General features: G+C 46.2%; 1 protein-coding gene across 1 annotated transcript in view; it reads right to left on the bottom strand.

Annotated features, from left to right (window-relative positions):
- Rasgef1a (RasGEF domain family member 1A) overlaps nt 1-177 on the bottom strand; it is a 103,226-nt gene extending 103,049 nt beyond the window's left edge. Inside the window, exon 1 of the mRNA XM_045137509.1 lies at nt 118-177. The gene's annotated coding sequence lies outside the window, so the exon portion shown is untranslated. The remainder of the gene's footprint in view (nt 1-117) is intronic.
- Between the last annotated feature and the right edge of the window lie 20,817 nt (nt 178-20,994).

The raw sequence follows: 20,994 nt of genomic DNA, 5'->3' as shown, positions 1-20,994 counted from the left end.
CGCCCCCACCTCCCACCACACACACACACACACACACACACACACACACACACACACACACACACCGACCCGTGGGGAGGCCGGAGAGGGCACGCGGGCTTGCAGGCTGCCGCCTACCTCGGTCCGCGCCCGTGTCGCTCCCGCGCCGCCCTCGCGCCGCAGTCCGGCCTCGAGCAGCGCGCCGCGGACGCCCGCGGCCGCTCATGCTCGGCTCCCCGGCCCGCGGCCCCCGCCCGCCCGCCCGCCCGCACCGGCGCCCGCCCCCGCGCTGCGCCAGCTGCGGGCAGAGCAGCTCCCTCCGCAGCCGGCGCCCGGGAGCTCGAGCCCAGAGCCGAGTGCGGGCGGGCGCCGGAGCGCGGGGAGGAGCGCGCGGGCGGGCGGGCGGGCTGGCGAGGGCGCGGGGACAGCGAGGCCGTGGGGCTGGACGCGGGGCGAGGGCTCCCGGAGAGGGCGGGCCAGGCTTTTTAATTTTCTTTTTTTAATAGATATGTGTGTATATATATATGTATATATATATTTAATATATATGTGTGTGTGTGTATATATATATACATATAATATAATATATATATATACATACATACACACACATATATATACATATATATATATAGGATGTGATAAAGCCGGGCGTGGTGGCGCACGCCTTTAATCCCAGCACTCGGGAGGCAGAGGTAGGAGGATCACCATGAGTTTGAGGCCAGCCTTGGACTACAGAGTGAATTTCAGGTCAGCCTGGGCGAGAGTGAGACCCTACCTCGAAAAACCAAAATGACAATAACAATAATAATTTTTAAAAAGGATGTGACAGGCCGGGCGTGGTGGCGCACGCCTTTAATCCCAGCACTGGGGAGGCAGAGGTAGGAGGATTGCCACGAGTTCGAGGCCAGCCTCAGACTCCATAGTGAATTCCAGGTCAGCCTGAGCTAGAGTGAGACTCTACCTTAAAAAAATAAAAATAGGGCTGGAGAGATGGCTTAGTGGTTAAGCGCTTGCCTGTGAAGCCTAAGGACCCCGGTTCGAGGCTCGGTTCCCCAGGTCCCACGTTAGCCAGATGCACAAGGGGGCGCACGCATCTGGAGTTCGTTTGCAGAGGCTGGAAGCCCTGGCGCGCCCATTCTCTCTCTCTCCCTCTATCTGTCTTTCTCTCTGTGTCTGTCTCTCTCAAATAAATAAATAAATAAAAATTAAAAAAAATAAAAAACACAAAATAAAAAAAATAAAAATAAAAGGACGAGACAGCCAGCATCCCCAAAGATGACGACTCCACCTGATGACTCCAGAAAACTGCCAAAAATTTTTATCACTGTCACCTGACCCTGAAAGAAGTTTTCCTGGACAGAGTCTGGGTTCCACGGGGGAGGCTCCCCTGCACCATCGGGATCATCCTCCAGCATGGGTGAGGGTCTGCTTCCCATTGGGTAGAGGAGTAAACTGACGCTGGCAAAGTGAAGTCGCCCTACAGGGGTGAGCGCAGAATGAATTCGAGGTCAGCCTGGGCTAGGCTGAAACTCTACCTGGGGGGTCGGGAGGAGGGGAGACATATATTTTACTATGCAAAGTGTCAAATATTTTCCACAATACAGGTTAGCGCTTGAGATGTAGGTCAGTGGAAGAGGGCTTGCCTGGCATGGGTGAGGTCCTGGGTTAGATGTGCAGTTATTATTGCAGAGAAAGGGGAGGTATAGCATATCCAATGTCCATCTTCAACAATTATCAATCCGCAGTTAATTTTATTTGTACCTCCACCCACCACGCCCCTTATTGTTTGTTTGTTTATTTGAAGTAACTTTTAGACATTTCGTAAGTGTAGCGTGTAAACAAAAGGTGAAAAATATGTATTTGTGCCTGGATTTTCATTGTGGAAAGGTTCTCAATGACAGATTTTTGAGGAGTGGGGGAGTGAACCGAAAACCTCACATCCGTAGTCCCCCGCGCACACCTTTTGTAAAATATTTTTATTTTTATTTATTTCTGAGAGAGAGAGAATGGGCAAACTCTAGATGCATGCGCCACTTGTGTATCTGGCTTACATGGGTCCTGGGGAATCGAACCGAGGTCCTCTGGCTTTGCAGGCAAGTGCCTTAAGTGCTAAGCCATCTCTCCAGCCCCACCCACCTTTTTTCCTGAGATGGGAGTTCTTGCTATATTGCTCAGGGTAGTCCAGAACTCCTGAGTGCAAGTGACCCTCCACCTCAGCCTCCAGAGTAGCTAGGCATGAGCTCTCTATGCAGCCTGGGCTGGCCTTGAACTTCCGTTTCAACTGTCTCAGTCTCCTAGATGCTGAGATCACAGGCACGTAGCAGTGTACCCGGCTTGCTCACATCGTCCTTTTGGCTTGTGTGTGTGCGTGGTGTGTGTGTGTGCCCATACCATCCCCTGCCACGGCGTATGCTCACCTGCAGTGGTCAGAGCCATGGTGTCTTGTTCCACCGCTCTTCCAACAGGTCTTGTCTGAGTGGGGGCCTCTTGCTGACTCTGGAGCTTGGCTGCTGTGTTGTTTTTTTGTTTGTTTTTTTTTTTTGTTTTTTTGTTTTTATATACAAGCTCTGGCAATTCTTGGGTCTCTGCTCCCCTACAGGACAGGGTTTACAGATGTGGAGCTCCATGTCCAGCTGTTTATGTGGGTTCTGGGGATCACACTGGAGGGGTCTCTCAGGCCTCTTCAGGCCCTCATGCTTGCACAGGAAGTGCTGTCAACCACTGAGCCATCTATCTCCCAGCCCCTGTTCTTAGATTCTTCTTAAAAAAAATAATAACATTATTTATTTGTGCACAAGGGGGAGAAAGAGACAGTAAATATGACAGGTCAGAGGTTCTTGCCACTGCAGAGGAACTCCAGACACTCCAGTGCATCTGGCTTTACATGGGTACTGGTGAATCAAATGTAGTCAGGCAGGCTCTGCAAGCAAGAACCTTTAATCACTGAGCTATTTCTCCAGCCCCTGTTCTTACATTCTTTAAATATATATATATATATATATATATTTAGCCGGGCGTGGTGGCACACGCCTTTAATCCCAGCATTTGGGAGGCAGAGGTAGGAGGATTGCCATGAGTTCGAGGCCACCCTGAGACTCCATAGTGAATTCCAGGTTAGCCTGGGCTAGAGTGAGACCCTACCTCAAAAAATATATACATATTTATTTTCAAGCAGAAAGTGACAGACACAGAGACAGAAAGAGAGAGAGAACATGCACACCAGGGCCTTCATCCACTGCAAATAAATTCCAGGTGCACGTGCCACTTTGTGCATCTGGCTTTATATGGGTACTGGGGAAGGAATAGAACCTGGGTCCTTTGGCTTTAACTGGCAGGTGCCTTAACCACAGAGCCATCTCTCCAGGCTTTTTCTTACACTTTTTTATGGCCCAAAATATATTTTGTTTTGGTTAATGTCCTGTGTGTACTTGCAAAGAATGAATAATCTGGATATACCAACTGGATGAAGTTAGTTAATAAGTCTAAACCTTCTGAATTGTTACTGAATTTGGATTTCATAGTCTATCAATGTCTAAAAGAGATTTATTTGTGTGGGGCTTTTTGAGGGTTTTTTGGTTGTTTTTGTTTGTTTTTGGTTTTTGTTGTTTTCTTGTTTATGTTTTTTTTAATATTTTTTATTTATTTATTTGAGAGCGACAGACACAGAGAGAAAGACAGATAGAGGGAGAGAGAGAGAATGGGCGCACCAGGGCTTCCAGCCTCTGCAAACGAACTCCAGACGCGTGCGCCCCCTTGTGCATCTGGCTAACGTGGGACCTGGGGAACCGAGCCTCGAACCGGGGTCCTTAGGCTTCACTGGCAAGTGCTTAACCGCAAAGCCATCTCTCCAGCCCTTGTTTATGTTTTATTTTGTTTTGTTTTTCAAGGTAGGGTTTCCCTCTAGCCCAGGCTGGCCTATGTAGTCTCAGGGTAGCCTCAAACCCATGGCAATCCTCCTCCCTCTGCCTCCCGAGTGCTGGGATTAAAGGTCTGCTTCACCATGCCCAGCTGAAAGAGACCTTTTGAAATCTCCAATATGGCCACATATGGTGGCACACGTCTTTAATCCAAGCACTTGAGAGGTGGAGTTAAGAGAATTGCCACGAGTTCAAGGCCACCCTGAGACTACATGCTATCTCCAATATGGCCCCACACTAGAAACGACCCCCAAGTTCTTCTGGGATGGATGGATAGATGAGCTGTGGTATATCCATGCAATGGGCATACTACTCAGCACTGAAAAAGAAAAGCTTTTGTTCAATACAACTTGAAAGACAGGCATAATGGTGCAGGCCTTTAATTTCAGCACTTGGGAGGCAGAAGTAGGAGGATCACCATGAGTTTGAGGCCACCCTGAGACTACATAGTGAATTGCAAGTCAGCATGGGCTAGAGTGAGATCCTACCTTGAAAAAAAAACAAAAAATAAACATAAACATAAATAGGGCTGGAGAGATGGCTTAGCGGTTAAGCGCTTGCCTATAAAGCCTAAGGACCCTGGTTCAAGGCTCCATTCCCCAGGACCCACATAAGCCAGATGCACAAGGTGGCGCATGCATCTGAGTTTGTTTGCAGTGGTTAGAGGCCCTGACACGCCCCTTCTCTCCCTCCCTCTCTCTCTCCCTCTCTCTCTCTCTCTCTCTCTCTCTCTCTCTCTCTCGCTCTGTGTATATGTGTCTGCCTCTTTCCCTCTCTCACTCTCTCAAATTAATAAATAAAATTTAAAAAAATAAAAATAAACATAAATAAATAAATACAACTTGGCTCATTCTCAGATGCATTATGCTAAGTGAAAGATGTCAAACTCAGAAGTATTCACACTGCGTAATTTCACTTAAATGACTTTCTATAAAAGGTAAAATTATACAGATGAAAACAGATCAATGGAAGGTTGGGATAGAACAAGGGAAACCATTACAGATGATGAAACTGTACCCGTATCTTGATTTGTGATGTTGATCACGTGACTCCATGAGTTTTTCAAAACTTAAAATGTTCTGTGTGTAAAGTTATTTAAAGTATTTTATTTGAGCCGGGCATGGTGGCGCAAACCTTTAATCCCAGCACTCAGGAGGCAGAGGAGGATCGCTGTGAGTTTGAGAACACCCTGAGACTCCATAGTGAATTCCTGGTCAGCCTGGGCTAGAGTGAGACCCTACCTCAAAAAAAAAAAAATGTATTTGTCTTCTTTATGAGAGAGTGAGAAAGAGAATGGGCACACCAGGGCCTTCAACCACTGCATCCAAACTCCAGACGTGTGCGCCACCTTGCATCACCTTGTCTGTTTGGCTTATAAGGGCTCTGGGGAGTTGAACCTGGGTCCTTATGCTTCACAGGCAAATGCCTTAAATGCTAAGTCATCTCTTCAGCCCTTAAAAATATTTTTTACAAAGAAAAAAAATATTTTTTAACTTTTTTTTTTTAATTTTTTGAGGTAGGGTTTCACTCTAGTTCAGGCTGACCTGGAATTCACTACGTAGTCTCAGCGTGGCCTCGAACTCATGGTAATCCTCCTACCTCTGCATCCTGAGTGCTGGGATTAAAGGCATGTGCCACCACTTCCGGCTCAAATAAGATATTTTTGATTAAGAAATATTTTTAAGTGACTTAAATAATTAGAAACTATGTCCAGTCTTTGTAGGTGTATGTGAATACACTGCCAGCTATGTGTCTTCAGATGTCGTCCGTAAGTTTTAGGTTCTCTTTCTTTTTCCTATCTCTGCTTTTATCGCCATTCGTTCATGCCAGTGACTGCCCACTGCCCCTTGTCCCTTGTGACGGTTTAAGTGTGTCTCCAGGGTTCACATGTTAGAAGCTTATTTCTCAAAGTGGTGCTAAAAATTTAAGAAGTGGAGCCTATATAGGAGGGGGTGGTAATCAAAATTTAAGATGTTAGGAATAAGCCATGTGGAAATCTACTTCTTTGGATAATGGTATATCCAGAAGCCATAGATTGTTACTTGAAAAGTTTCAGTGCCAGGGATGGGATACCTTCCAGGGAGTTGTTGGCCAGGGAGGTTCCTGATACCCCCCAAAACATTACAGCCCATTGCTAAGGCTCTAGGTTTCCCACCAGAAATAAATGGTAAGACCCTATTGCTGAAGACTCTACACGCTTGGACTGCAGGTCACTGAGAAATCAAGCTGGAGCTGAGCTGGAAAACTCCTCCCTCTTGAACAGCTGCCAGGAAGGTGGAAAAGTCTACTCTGCATGCAGACCTATGTAAGAGAGAGAAGTCATCAACTGTGATTAACAACAATGGACATTGCAAGCCAGGCCAAATGTGCCAAATGTTCTCTCTCTCTCTCTCTCTCTCTCTCTCTCTCTCTCTCTCTCTCTCATAAAATCAATAAATAAATAAGCAAGATTGGACCTTCCTCAGCCTCTGTCTTCCTGTCTTAGTATGTGATCTCGCTTGCTCACCTGTGTTTTCTCCATGATGTGATATAGCCAAGAGGTCCCTCCCTACAGGCCATACCCATGGGGTCACTCCATCTTGGACTTTCTGCTTTCAAACTGTTAGCTAAATAGCATTGGGTATTTTGTAATAACAATGGTAAAAAGACTTCTGTGCACCTGCTGTCAAGAAGAGTCTCTAGGGCTCGAGAGATGGCTTAGCAGTTAAGTGCTTGCCTGTGAAGCCTAAGGACCCCAGTTAGAGGCTCGATTCCCCAGGACCCACGTTAGGCAGATGCACAAGGGGGCACACGCATCTGGAGTTCATTTGCAGTGGCTGGAGGCCCTGGCGGGTCCATTCTCTCTCTTTTTCTCTCTGCCTCTTTCTCTCTCTGTCTGTCGCTCTCAAATAAATAAGTAAGAATAAACAAAAACAAATTTGAAAAAAGAAGAGTCTCTACGGTGTGCGGGGTGGAGGGTGGAGAGCAATTAAAGGATTGCTGCAATTGTTACATGAGGGATGAAGATAAATTAGCCAGGATGGTCATGGCTGTGCCAATGAAAAGTATTTGCAATAACAGAAAAAGCCACGATTATTTGGGTCAGAGAAAGGGAGGGTGAATATGTCAAGTGTCTATGCATAGTCTCCTAGCAAATTAAAGTTGTAGGGCTGGAGAGATGGCCTAGCAGTTAAGGCTCTTGCCTGCAAAGCCAAAGGACCCAGGTTTGACTCCCCAGGACCCACGTAAGCCAGAGGCACAAGGGGAAGCATGCGTCTGGAGTTCATTTGCAGTGGCTGGAGGCCCTGGCACACCCATTCTATCTCACTCTCTCTCTCCCTATTTCTGTACATCTCTCTGGATCAAATAAATAAATAAAAATAAAAATATTTTAAAAATTAAAGTCAGCTGGGTGTGGTGGCACACACCATTAATCCCAGCACTTGAGACATAGGTGGATCACCATGAGTTTGAGGCCACCCTGAGACTACATAGTGAATTCCAGGTCAGTCTGAGCTAGAGTGAGACCCTACCTCGAAAAACAAAAGCAAACAAACAAACAATTAAAGTTGTATTTTGTCGCAGTTACCTTCTCATTGCTGGACAAAACACCCTACCAGAAGCAGCTTATAGGAGGAGAGGGTTTAGTTCAGCTTATAGTTGTTGTTTTCTTCAATTATTTTTATTTATTTATTTGGGAGAGCGAGAGGCAGATATATAGAGAGAGAATGGGCATGCGAGGGTGTTCCAGCAAATGAACTCCAGACACATGTGTCACCTTGTGCATCTGGCTTACATGGGTCCTGGGGAGTTGAACCTGGGTCTTTTTGGCTTTGCTGCTAAGCCATCTCTCTAGCCCATCAACTTGTGGTTTTGAGGAGAAGCTTCACCAGGGCAGGGAAAGCATAACATCTGCCCACAGCAGGGGAAGGACGCAGTCTGAAGGAACAAGCTTGCTAACACCCAGTAGGGCTAAGGAACCTCAAGGTCTGCCCCCAGTGACACACCTCCTCCAGCAAGGCTTCACCTCCCAAAGGCTCCACCCGCTGGGCATGGACTCTGAGGCTTGATCACAAACACATGAGGCCATGGAGAACATGTCACGTTCAAACCACCTCATATGTCAATCCTTTAGCTCAGGGCACACAAGCCCCATGACCTGGTAAAACCCTGACAATGAAAACCCCATGCAAGGGCTTGTGGTGGCCAGGAGCCTTCCCCAGTGACTCCTGGTAGGACTGCCTGACCACACGTCTGTAGGTGGTTCCCCTAGCCTTGGAGACTGGGGAACAGTTCTGAGGCACCCCCGCCTGGCTGGATACAGGAGGTACCATGAGCTACTTCATGTGGGCTGGCTTTGGGGTGGAGGGACTCCTGGGGGCTATGGGAACTAGAATTCGTCTCTAGATCTAGCTTAGCATAACTTTAGCCATCTTGGTCACGTCTGCTATTTAGCTCTCCAGGAGACTGTGGCACACACCACGAACCCTGAAGGACACACAAAGTCATTCGGGCAGTTAGCCAAAGCATGTTGTGTTAGCCACTGGTGCCCAGGGTGTTGAGCTGACTGACCCTGGCACATTAGTTTGATGTCTTTCATAGTTGTGTGTGTGTGTGTGTGTTATTCATGTGTGTGCACATATGCCACAATGCATGTGTGGAGGCCAGAGGACAACCTTCCACCTCATTTGAGGCAGGGGCTCTTGGTGGGCATTTGCCAGGGGAGCTGGTCCATGAGCTTCTGAGAGACTCTCCTTTCTCAGCCTCCCTTTTTTGCCCTATGCATGCTGGGATTACAGGTGCCCAGAGTCGCATCTGGCTTTTACATAGGCTCTAGGGGATCTAAACTCAAGTGGTTCTGCTAGGTGGCCAAGTGCTTACCCACCAAGCCAGCTCCCCCGCCCCAGCAGGTTACTTTTGAAGAGAGCCCAGGCGCAGTCCACCTGGCCACAGCGCAAGGACCCTTTGCCCCTGCCTCTTCCCCACTCTCTGACTTCCTGTCTTACTATATGGGTTGCAGGGTCTATTATCTTTTATAAAAAATACTTTTTATTTTTATTTATTTATTTATTTGAGAGTGACTGACAGACAGAGAAAGAAGCAGATAGAGAGAGAGAGAAAAAAAAAATTGGGCACACCAGAGCCTCCAGCCACTGCAAACGACCTCCAGATGCTTGCACCCCCTTGTGCATCTGCCTTACGTGGGTCCTGGGGAATCAAGCCTCGAACCTGAGTGCTTAGGCTTCACAGGCAAGCACTTAACTGCTAAGTCATCTCTCGGGCCTTGTTATCTTTTTTTTTTTAATATATTTATTTATTTATTTATTTGAGAAAGAGAAAGAGTCAAAGAAAGAGAGGGAGAGGGAGAGAATGGGTGCGCCAGGGCCTCCAGCCACTGCAAATGAACTCCAGATGCACCATCTGGCTTACCTGGCCCCTGGAGAATCGAACCAGGATCCTTAGGCTTTGGCAAACAAACACCTTAACCGCTCAGCCCTCTCTCCAGCCCTGCAGGGCTGCTTGTGTCCATAAGCCTCCACCCACCTCGTGCATTCCTGGCTCTGCCTGCCTCTTGCTCTCGTCTCTTAACCCCTTCTGTCTATGGCAAGCCGTCTTCATAGCAGAACTAGGTTTTTCTAAAACAGCATATGTTCACAACCTTTCAACTACCCTGTGAGATAATCACACCCACGCATTGTCTTGTGGCATGTATGCTTCTCCAAAGGTCTTATTTTTTTTTAAATATTTTTATGTATTTTATCACTTATTTATGTTTTTGAGAGAGAGAGAGAGCAATAAAGAGGCAGATAGAGAGGGAAAAAGAGAATGGGTACACCAGGGCCTTCAGCCACTGCAAACGAACTCCAGACGTGTGTGGCACCTTGTGCATATGGCTTAGATGGGTCCTAAGGAATTGAACCTGGGTCCCTTGACTTTGCAGGCAACCGCCTTAACTGCTAAGCCATTTCTCCAGTGCCATAAGGTATCATGTATATGTATATGTATATGTATATGTATATGTATATGTATATGTATATGTATATGTATATGTATATGTATATATGTATATATGTATATATATATATGCATACATACACATACATACATACATATATATATTGCTGGAGAGATGGCTTAGCGGTTAAGCGCTTGCCTGTGAAGCCTAAGGACTCCTGTTAGAGGCTTGATTCCCCAGGACCCACGTTAGCAGGATGCACAAGGGGGCGCACGCATCTGGAGTTCTTTTGCAGTGGCTGGAAGCCCTGGCGCGCCCATTCTCTCTCTGCCTCTTTCTCCTTCTGCCTGTCACTCTCTAATAAATAAATAAAAATGAACACAATTTTTAAAAATTTAAAAAGAATATTTTACTTATTTATTTGCAAGGAGAGTATGAGAGAGAGAAAGTGGGTATGCCAGGGCGTCTTGCCACTGCAGATGAGCTCCAGACACATGTGCCACTTTGTGCATTTGACGTTATGTGGGTACTGGGGAATTGAGCCCAGATAGTCAGGCTTTGCCAGCAAGCAACTTTAACCACCGAGCGATCTCTCCCGCCCCGTGAGTGCTCTAGTGCAGACTCCCATTATGACTGCCGCTCAGTGGGCAGCACAGGAGTTCCATGAGCGCCCATAGGACGCGGTTCTCAGGGTCTCTGGTCCCCCCCCAACCTCTCCATCCCCCCAATCCCCCCACCCCCCCTCACCCCCGTCTAATCCAAGTCCTCCTTCACTTCGGCTTCCTCTCTCCTGACTTCACCTGCCTCCGGTTTGGCCGTGTTTCCAAAGACCACGATTTATTTGTTCCCTCACCAGTACCCTACATTTCCTTTTATTTGTCTTCGTGTCCCCCACCCAGAAATCTCCGCTGGCAGATGAATCCCATTCAAGCTTCTCTCCTGCCCCTTCGGGCGTCTGAGAACTGCAGAGGAAACCGTGCGGCTCAGTGGTTGCTCTAAACGCACAGGAAATTCACTGGTGGACTGAAAACCCAGCTCTCCTCTATCCGCCTGCAGACACCTTCCCTCCCGGTTTTTTGTTTTTCTTAATTGTGAACTATGTCCTACATACGAAAGAAGGTGTGAAATGTCTGTGTGCAGCTTGAGAAGAATCAGAACGAGGACACCCACAAAATCACCACCTGGAATAAAAAGTAGGGCACCGGCTGCTCAGGAGGCCTCCTGGGTCTCTTGCCAGTGGCTCCCCACGGGCTCCTCCTCCAGGTGACCTGCACCCTGGAGATCCCTCCTCTGCCTCCACCCCTTTCCTTGGTGGACATGTCGTGGCCTTTGGACTTCTGCGGATGGGGGTCATACCCTACGCCACATGTTTGCAGAGGTTGAAGCCCTCTAATCCAAGCATCTGACAGTCAAAAACGCACCAAAAAAAAAAAAAAATTAAAGCATTTTATGCTGCAAGTGGAAAATTCCACACCTGTCCTTACAGCCAGCTTACAGCCAGTCAAAATGCAGGCACTCTGAAAATGTTGTCTAAATTTCAGGTTATATAAGGTATGTAGGGAACATGAACGACTTTTGTGTTTGAACTTGGGTCCTCTCCCCTAGATATTTCATTATGTGTATGAAGATATCACAATATCCAAAAACAGAAAATAATTCAAAGCACTTCTGGCCTCAAACATTTTAATACTCAATCTGTGTTATCCACATTATGTTTGTGAGAATAACTTGTTTATTTATATTCACTACTGCTTGGTACTATTACATAAATACACATAATATGTCTCTCTCTCTCTCTCTCTCTCTCTCTCTCTCTCTCTCTCTCTCTCACACACACACACACACACACACAAAATGCTAAGGAGGGTTGGGGATGCAGCTCAGTTGGTAGAGCATGCATGGAACCCTGGGTACTGAACCCAGGACCCCATAACTGTGACCCATGGCTGTGACGCCGGCACTTTAGAGGCAGAGGCAGGAGAATCAGCTCGAGGCCAAGCTTCTTAGAAACATCCATGTCTCTTAGTAAAGAGACTGAGAGCCTCTGCACAGTGAAAGGGAGACCGTTTATTTTCAAGTTTTCAAGATTGTGCGCAACCCAGAAAAAACAAAATAGCTATAGTCTGAGCCCAAGAAGTAACTCTTTTATAGTCCTGAACACAGCCGGTCCCTTCTCCCTCTTCCCCATTTACGGGGGGGGGGGGGTGGGGGGGGGGTGATGGTTACAATCTTCCCAGTGTTATTCATTTGTTTGTTTTCAAGGTAGGGTCAAGCTCTAGACCAGGCTGACCTTGAAGTCACTCTGTAGTCCCAGGCTGGCCTCAAACTCAAGGCGATCCTCCTACCTCTGCCTCCCCGAGTGCTGGGATCAAAGGCCTGCTCTTCCTGGTGTTCCAATGTAAACTCTTCCCCTCCCCACCATGACTTTTTTAAGCTTCTTTGTGTAGCTGACCTCAGTTCTGATGCTGTATTCTGAAGGCATGAAGTTTTTATCTTGGGGATCTGATTTCTACAGACCCTAAACTAAACCCGCCATGCACTCAATGTACCTCGCTTATAAAACCACAAACTGAAATCTTATGTGAGGTACTTTTTAAAATATTTTATTTATTCATTTGAGAGAGAGAAGCAGAAAGAGAGTGAGAATGGGCACACCAGGGCATCTAGTCACTGCACATGAACTCCAGATGCATGCCCCACCTTGTGTATCTGGCTTACGTGGGAACTGGGGAATTGAACCTGGGTCCTTAGGCTTCCCAGGCAAGCACCTTAACTGCTAAGCCATTTCTCCAGCCCTGATTATGTGAGGTATTTATATGTATATTCAAAATTGGCCATCATATTTTTATGTCTCATATCCTTGACTAAATTCAAGCCAACCTGAGCTATGTCTTAAAAAGACCAAAGGAAAAAAAAAAAGATAAGTATGCGAGGTAATGCATGTGCAAATGTGCCAATTTGTGCATCTGGCTTTACATGGGTACTAGGGAATCAAACCCAGATTGGTAGGCTTTGCAGGCAAGTGCCTAAACTGCTGAGCCATCTCTCCAGCCCTAATGTGTATATATTTCAAAACCACATTATATGCCATAAACATACATAATCTTATTCAATTTTTTAAATAACTTAGAAAATACTATAATATATATATTCAATCTCCTACTGAAGGATATGATGGCTCACGCCTTTGATCCCAAAACTCAGGAGGCAGAGGTAAGAGGAGCACCGTGAGCTCAAAGCCATTCTCTTTTTTTTTTTCTTTTCATAATTTTTATTAACATTTTCCATGATTATAAAAAATATCCCATGGTAATACCCTCCCTCCCCCCCCCTGCACTTTCCCCTTTGAAATTCCATTCTCCATCATATCCCCTCCCCATCTCAATCATTCTACTTACATATATATAATACCAACCTGTTAAGTACCCTCCTCCCTTCTTTTCTCTTCCCTTTATGTCTCCTTTTTAACTTACTGGCCTCTGATACTAAGTATTTTCTTTCTCACGCAGAAGCCTAATCATCTGTAGCTAGGATCCACATATGAGGGAGAACATGTGGTGCTTGGCTTTCTGGGCCTGGGTTACCTCACTTACTATAATCCTTTCCAGATCCATCCATTTTTCTGAAAATTTCATAACTTCATTTTTCTTTACCGCTGAGTAGAACTCCATTGTATAAATGTGCCACATCTTCATTATCCACTCATCAGTTGAGGGACATCTAGGCTGGTTCCATTTCCCAGCTATTATACATTGAGCAGCAATAAATATGGTTGAGCACGTACTTCTAAGGAAATGAGATGAGTCCTTAGGATATATGCCTAGGAGTGCTATAGCTGGGTCATATGGTAGATCAATCTTTAGCTGTTTTAGTAACCTCTACACTGGTTTCCACAATGGCTGGACCATCAAGGCCATTCTGAGACTACCGAGTGAATTCCAGGTCAGCCTGGGCCAGAGTGAGACCCTAACTCGAAAAACCAAAGGAAGGGCTGGAGAGATGGCTTAGCAGTTTAGCACTTGCCTGTGAAGCCTAAGGACCCTAGTTCAAGGCTCAATTCCCCAGGACCCACGTTAGCCAAATGCACAAGGGGGCACACGCATCTGGAGTTCTTCATTTGCAGTGGCTGGAGGCCCTGGTGTGCCCACTATCCTCTCTCTCTCTCTCTGCCTCTTTCTCTCTCTGTCTGTTGCTCTCAAACAAACAAACGACAAAAAAAAGGGGGGGAGATATTTGAGGAGTTGATATATTTTTTGCTATTATGAACAATTCTGCGATGAAATTCATTTACTGAACAAGTGTTTCTTAAACATTTACTATGTCCCAAGTATTGGGATAAAGCAGTGATCAAAACAGGTTTAAAAAAAATTCCAGCTGGACGTGGTGGCACATGCCTTTAATCCCAGCACTCGGGAGGCAGAGGTAGGAGGATCGCCATGAGTTCAAAGCCTTCCTGAGACAACAGAGTTAATTCCAGGACCAGACTGAGACCCTACCTCGAAAAACTAATATATATATATATATATATATATATATATATATTTCCCTTCCTAAATGGTCACCATACAGGTAGATGACTACAATAAACAGGAAAAAAAAATAGTCCATTTGCCTGATATATGTTATATATTGGAAGATGGAAACTGTTTATAGAGAACAAAATTCAGGACAGAGATGAAAAGTACCAAGTGAGCCAATCACAGCACTGGGCTGACAGCTGCAGACACTGGCCAGCGTGGTCAGCTGCTGTTGTGGACGTCCCGAGGCAGACAAGGGAGTTGTGGCTGTACTGAGGTCAGCAGCCAAGAGTCCATGCAATGTAGCAAGAGTGGTGATCCCAGATGGAGAATCAAACCTGGGCCAGCAGACTTTGCAAGAAAGGACCTTTTGGGTTGAAGAGATGGCTCAGTGGTTAAGGAGCTTGCCTGAAAAGTCAACGGATGCAGGTTTCGTTCACCAAGACCCACATAAACCAGATAGACAAGTGACACATGCATCTGAAGTTCATTTGCAGTGGCTGAAGCCTCTGGCATGACCAATCTCTCTTTTTCTTTTTTTAAATTTTTTATTTATGTATTTGAGAGCGACAGACACAGAGAGAAAGACAGATAGAGGAAGAGAGAGAGAATGGGTGCGCCAGGGCTTCCAGCCTCTGCAAACGAACTCCAGACGTGTGCGCCCCCTTGTGCATCTGGCTAACGTGGGACCTGGGGAACCGAGCCTTGAACCGGGGTCCTTAGGCTTCACAGGCAAGCACTTAACCGCTAAGCCATCTCTCCAGCCCCAATCTCTCTTTTTCTATCTGCCTTTCTCTCGCAAATAAATAAATACATTAAAAAAAAAAAAGCACCTTTTGCTGGGCATGGTAGTGCATGCCTTTAATCCCAGCACTCAGGAGGGCAAGATAGGAGGATCACTGAGTCTGAGGGCAGCCTGAGACTACATAGTAAATTCCAGATCAGCCTGAGCTAGAGCAAGACCCTACCTCAAAAAGAAAAAAGAAGAACTGAGCCATCTCCCCAGATCCACTTTGTTGTAAGTACTAAAGCAGAGGAAACTTTATTAACAGTTTGGAACTGGTTGTTTTAGAAAACTTGACTGTGGGCTGGAAAGATGGCTTACAGGCTATGGGGCTTGCCTGTAGAGCCAAAGGACCCAGGTTCAATTCCCCAGGACCCACATAAGCCAGATGCACAAGGTGGCACATGGGTCTGAAGTTTATTTACAGAGAGTAGAGGCCTTGACATGCCTATTCTCTGTCTCTGTCTCTGTCTCTCTCTGTGTCTCTGTCTCTCTCTCTCTTTCTCTCTCTCTCTCTCTCTATATATATATATATGTATATATATATATATATATATATATATATATATATATATACATATATATATATGTATATCTCTCTATATATATATATACACACACACACACACACACACACACACACACACACATATATATATATATTCATACATACATATCTGCCTCTTCCTCTCTCTCTCAAATAATAAATAAGCTAGGCATGGTAGCACATGCCTTTAATTTCAGCACATGGGAGGCAGAGGTAGGACAATCATTATGAGTTCCATTCAGAGTGAATTCCAGGTCTGCCTGGGCTAGAGCAAGACCCTACTTTGAAAATAATAGTAATAATAAATAAATGAATGAAAAGAAAACTTGTCTGTAACTTCTCTTTCCCCTCATAAGATCCCAGGAGGTCAGAAAACAACTTGCTTTCAATTTGCTTAGCATTGGTGACTCCATTTTTATTTCAGCTGGGTTTGTGGGAATTTTGGTCAAAATGTTGTTTTGTACTACACGGAGCTTTTGGTAATCAGAGACATCCCCTGAGTCACCCATGTCTAGAATTCTGTTGTGTATCCAGAGTTTCATTACATAGTCATGACCAGTCCCCCAACTCCTCCTCCCCATAAATGAGACTGATAATACTACCACTCAATCCCTAACCACATTGTTTGTCTTGTGAGCATGACCACCCTATGCTGAGCCATCTTCTTGGCATACACTCAGAGTGTAGTCAAAGCAGCCCATGGCAAAGAAATAATGAGGCTTCCTGCCTTGACCAGGGATTATTGCGCAATGACTTGTATAGCCAACGGCAAAAAGAGGTACAGTCAGAGATCCCAGGATTAGATCCCATTGGGGACTTTTGTCCTGGTACCCAGGCGTGGATAAGAAGTGCAACTCGTGGGCCAGAGGAAATACACGTGCCCCACTCTCTTGGGAAATGTCCGACTGTCTTCTAAAGCACATATACCAATCTGTATTCTGTGGTGGTTTGATTCAGGTGTCCCCCATAAACTTAGGTGTCCTGACTGCTAGGTTCCCAGCTGATGGAGATTTGGGAATTAATGCCTCCAGAAGGCAGGGTATTGTTGGGGGCTGGCTTATGGGTGTTATAGCCAGGTCCCCCTTGCCAGTGTTGGGCACACTCTCCTGTTGCTATGGTCCAACTTATGTTGGCCAGGGGGTGATGTCCACCCTCTGCTCATGCCTTCATTTTCCCCTGCCATCGTGGAGCTTCCCCTGGAGTCTGTAAACCAAAATAAACCTCTTTTTCCCACAAGCTGCTCCTGGTTGGGTGATTTCTATCAGCAATGCGAACCTGACTGCGACACATTCCCCCCAGCAGCGTGGACCGTTCCCGTTGTTTTGCTCTGTAGTGGAGAGATGCCCCTCTCCCGGCCCTGCATGCTGCCACAGGGCAAAAGTGATGGCATCAACATCTGTGGACTGAAATGGCCGAAACTGCAAGCCGAAATAAACCTCTCTTCTCTGTAAGTTAGCAGCCTGGTGAAAGCGCGTTGTCACAGACTCAAAGATTCGGACGTGAACATCTTGGGGATAATTACTCTGCCTACCACAGAGCGCAACGATGGGACACACTTCTGTCAGGAAGGGCTATTTGTGCGCCTACTTTAAAGACAAAACACTTCTCAAGACAGCAAACCCTTTCCTGTGTTCTCTGCCCTTCGTGCCTTAGGGACATAGTCCTTTTTTTTTTTTTTTTTTTTTGGTTTTTTTGAAGTAGGGTATTGCTCAAGCCCAGGCTGACCTGGAATTCACTATATATTCTCAGGACGACCTTGAACTCACAGATATCCCAAAGGGGCGTATTTTGAGTGACATATTGTATTATTTTGTTTTATTTTTATTTATTTGAGAGAAAGAGGCAGAGAGAGAGGGAGGGTGGGAGGAAATGGACGTGTCAGGGCCTCCAGCCCCTGCAAACGAACTCCAGATGCACGCGCCACCTTGTGCATCTGGCTCACGTGGGTCCTGGGGAATCGAACCTGCGTCTTTGTAGGCAAACACATTAACCGCTAAGCCACCTCTCTGGCCTGACATATTGTATCTTGGCCGGGCATGCCCCCGGGGTGTCATATTCCGGGCTCCCTCAGGTAGATTTTGAGTGACCCCCTCTGCCAGCACAAACCTTTCCTCGTCTCCCTTGAATTCCTTCCAGTTAAATCTCCAGTCTTTCTCTTCAAAAGATCCCTGGAACTTCTGCGTCCTCCCAGCTCCCACGCTGCCTAGCTCCTCCCTCAGAGCTAGTCTTCATTCAGGCTGGCTGGTCTCCTTCCTTGGGGCTGGAAATGTGCATTGATGGTAAAATGTGTGCTTTGCATGCGCACTGCCCCAGGTTCAACCCCTAGAATGAACACACGTACATGCGTATAGGCATACTACATACATACATACATACATACTACATACATACATGAATACATGTGTACACACTGCATACATACTACATACCTGCATACAATTAATTACCCTCCAATTTGCCTACGCCCAGGCATTGTATTAAAACCGTTCCTTTTTTTTTTTTTTTTTTTTTTTTGTATTTTCGGTTTTTCAAGGTAGGGTCTCACTCTAGCCCAGGCTGACCTGGAATTCACTATGGAGTCTCAGGGTGGCCTCGAACTCATGGCTATCCTCCTACCTCCACCTCCCAAGTACTGGGATTAAAGGCGTGTGCCACTACGCCCAGCTCTAAAACCATTACTTTTTTTTTTAAATTTTTTATTTATTTATTTGAGAGCGACAGACACAGAGAGAAAGACAGATAGAGGGAGAGAGAGAGAATGGGCGCGCCAGGGCTTCCAGCCTCTGCAAACGAACTCCAGACGCGTGCGCCCCCTTGTGCATCTGGCTAACGTGGGACCTGGGGAACCGAGCCTCGAACCGGGGTCCTTAGGCTTCATAGGCAAGCGCTTAACCGCTAAGCCATCTCTCCAGCCCTAAAACCATTACTTTTTAAAAGATTTTTTAAGACGGGCACTCTTGAGGTGGAGGTAGGAGGATTACCATGAGTTCAAGGCCAGCCTGAGACTCCATAGTGAATTCCAGATCAGGCTGAGTTAGATTGAAACCCTACCTTGGAAAAATATATATATATTTACAAGGAGAGAGAGAATATAAATGGGCACACCAGGGCCTCCAGGTGCTGCAAACAAACTCCAGACACATGTGCCACTTCATACCTCTGGCTTTACGTGGATACCAGGGAATGGGACTCAGGTCGTTAGGTTTTGCAGGCAAGCTTTAAAACCATCTCTCAGGCCCCTAAAACTGTTCTTCCAAAGGGGTGAGAGGTTTGTTAGGCTCAGTTTGCAGTGATGAACTCCATGGTGGCAGGGAACGCCAGGGCACCAAGCTTGTTTCAGGGCAGTGGAAGCTGAGACAGTTACTTGCTCACATCTCAGTGGACCATGAAGAGATGAGACATGAAGTGGGGCTAGGCTATCAACCTCAAGGCTGTCCACCCTGAGATCTTCCTCCAGCTAGGAGCCCGCCTCCCAAAGGCCCTACAGCCTTACAAAACAGAACCACCAGCGAGGGCCCCAGCATTCAAACCATGAGCCCATGGAGTACATTTGACATCCAAATCATACCATCCCAACCCTGACCCCCATAGGCTTAAGGCCATTTCATAATGCAAAATGCACCCGTCCACCTCCAAAAATCTCCATACTCCTAACAGTTCCAACACCAAAGCCACTCTTTTTTAAAAAACTTTTTTTTTAATTATTTATTTATTTGAGAGCGACAGACACAGAGAGAAAGACAGATAGAGGGAGAGAGAGAGAATGGGCACGCCAGGGCTTCCAGCCTCTGAAAACAAAATCCAGACACGTGCGCCCCCTTGTGCATCTGGCTAACGTGGGACCTGGGGAACTGAGCCTCGAACCGGGGTCCTTAGGCTTCACAGGCAAGCGCTTAACCGCTAAGCCATCTCTCCAGCCCCAAAGCCACTCTTCTGTTTGTTTTTTCCTTTGTTTTCTGGTGCCAGGGATCAAAGAATGCCAACCATTCTTGCTGAGTTTGCCAACGACTCAACAGGGATTTCAAACACTTAAATTTGATGGTGTCTTTCTCTGCCTTGAAAAATGACAGTCATTTTTCACCACATTTAGGAGCTAGAAAAAGTTCCATTAATGTCAGCAAGTTGGAACATTTGTCCTTTTATCAAAGAAAACATCGTTCAAGAATTCAGCCTATGGCGACAGCAAGCCTCTTGCTGGCTGGCAGAGGACCCTCAGCGTCATCTTCCAGCTCCCCACAAAGGGGACTTGAGTTTCCAAGTCCAGCACGGACGTAATCTGGAAGTGATCATTCTGTCCTGACAATAAGCAAAAAGCGGAACAAACCAAAAACTAGCTATTCTTCTTAGTCCTGTCAGATGAATGAGTTCACTATCCCAAAAGTGAGGACGACACACAGAATCATGATTCGCCCGAGCAAGAACCTCTGTGAGAACCACTCAAGCTGGCAAACTACTAAAGCTCAGTGGGCAAACCTCAAGAGGTAAAAAAAAAAGGGGGGGGGCTGGAGAAATGGCTTTGCAGTTAAGCGCTTGCCTGTGAAGCCTAAGGACCCCGGTTCAAGGCTCAATTCCCCAGGACCCACGTTAGCCAGATGCACAAAGGGGCACACGCATCTGGAGTTCTTCATTTGCAGTGGCTGGAGGCCCTGGCGCACCCATTCTTTCTCTTTCTCTGTATGTGCCTCTTTCTCTCTCTGTCTGTTGCTCTCAAATAAATGAACAACAACAAAAAAAAGAAATCCAGGGAATGGGGAAATGGCTTAGCTAACTGTTATGGCATTTTCCTGCGAAGCCTAAGAACATCAGTTTGATTCCCCAGGACCCACGTAGGCCAGATGCACAAGGGGGCACATGTCTGGAGTTCCTATGCAGTGGCTAGATGCCATGGCATGTCCATTCTCTCTTTCTATCTGTTTCTCTAATAAATAAATAGGAATATTTTTTAAAACTACATTGCTTGGATCTGGAAAGGATTATACTAAGTGAGGTAACCCAGGCCCAGAAAGCCAAGCCACGCATATTCTCTCTCATATGTGGATCCTAGCTACAGATGATTGGGCTTCTGTGTGAGAAGGAAAAAATTCAGTAACAGACTCCAGTAAGCTAGAAAAGAGATATAAAGGGAAGAGAAAGGAAGGTAGGGGAGTACTTAATAGGTTGGTATTGTGTATATGTAAGTAGAAGAATAGATTAATGGGGGTGAAAAGTCCCAAACTGAGGTCAGGGAAGAGATCAAGTAAAAGAAAGGTGGAGGAAGGGCTAATCAAAATCTAACAGGATATAAATAAATCATATGGAATCCTACTTTTTTG

The sequence above is a fragment of the Jaculus jaculus genome, chromosome 18, assembly GCF_020740685.1.
Source record: "Jaculus jaculus isolate mJacJac1 chromosome 18, mJacJac1.mat.Y.cur, whole genome shotgun sequence".
Taxonomy (NCBI): domain Eukaryota; kingdom Metazoa; phylum Chordata; class Mammalia; order Rodentia; family Dipodidae; genus Jaculus; species Jaculus jaculus.
This window is presented reverse-complemented; position numbering and strand designations above follow the sequence as displayed.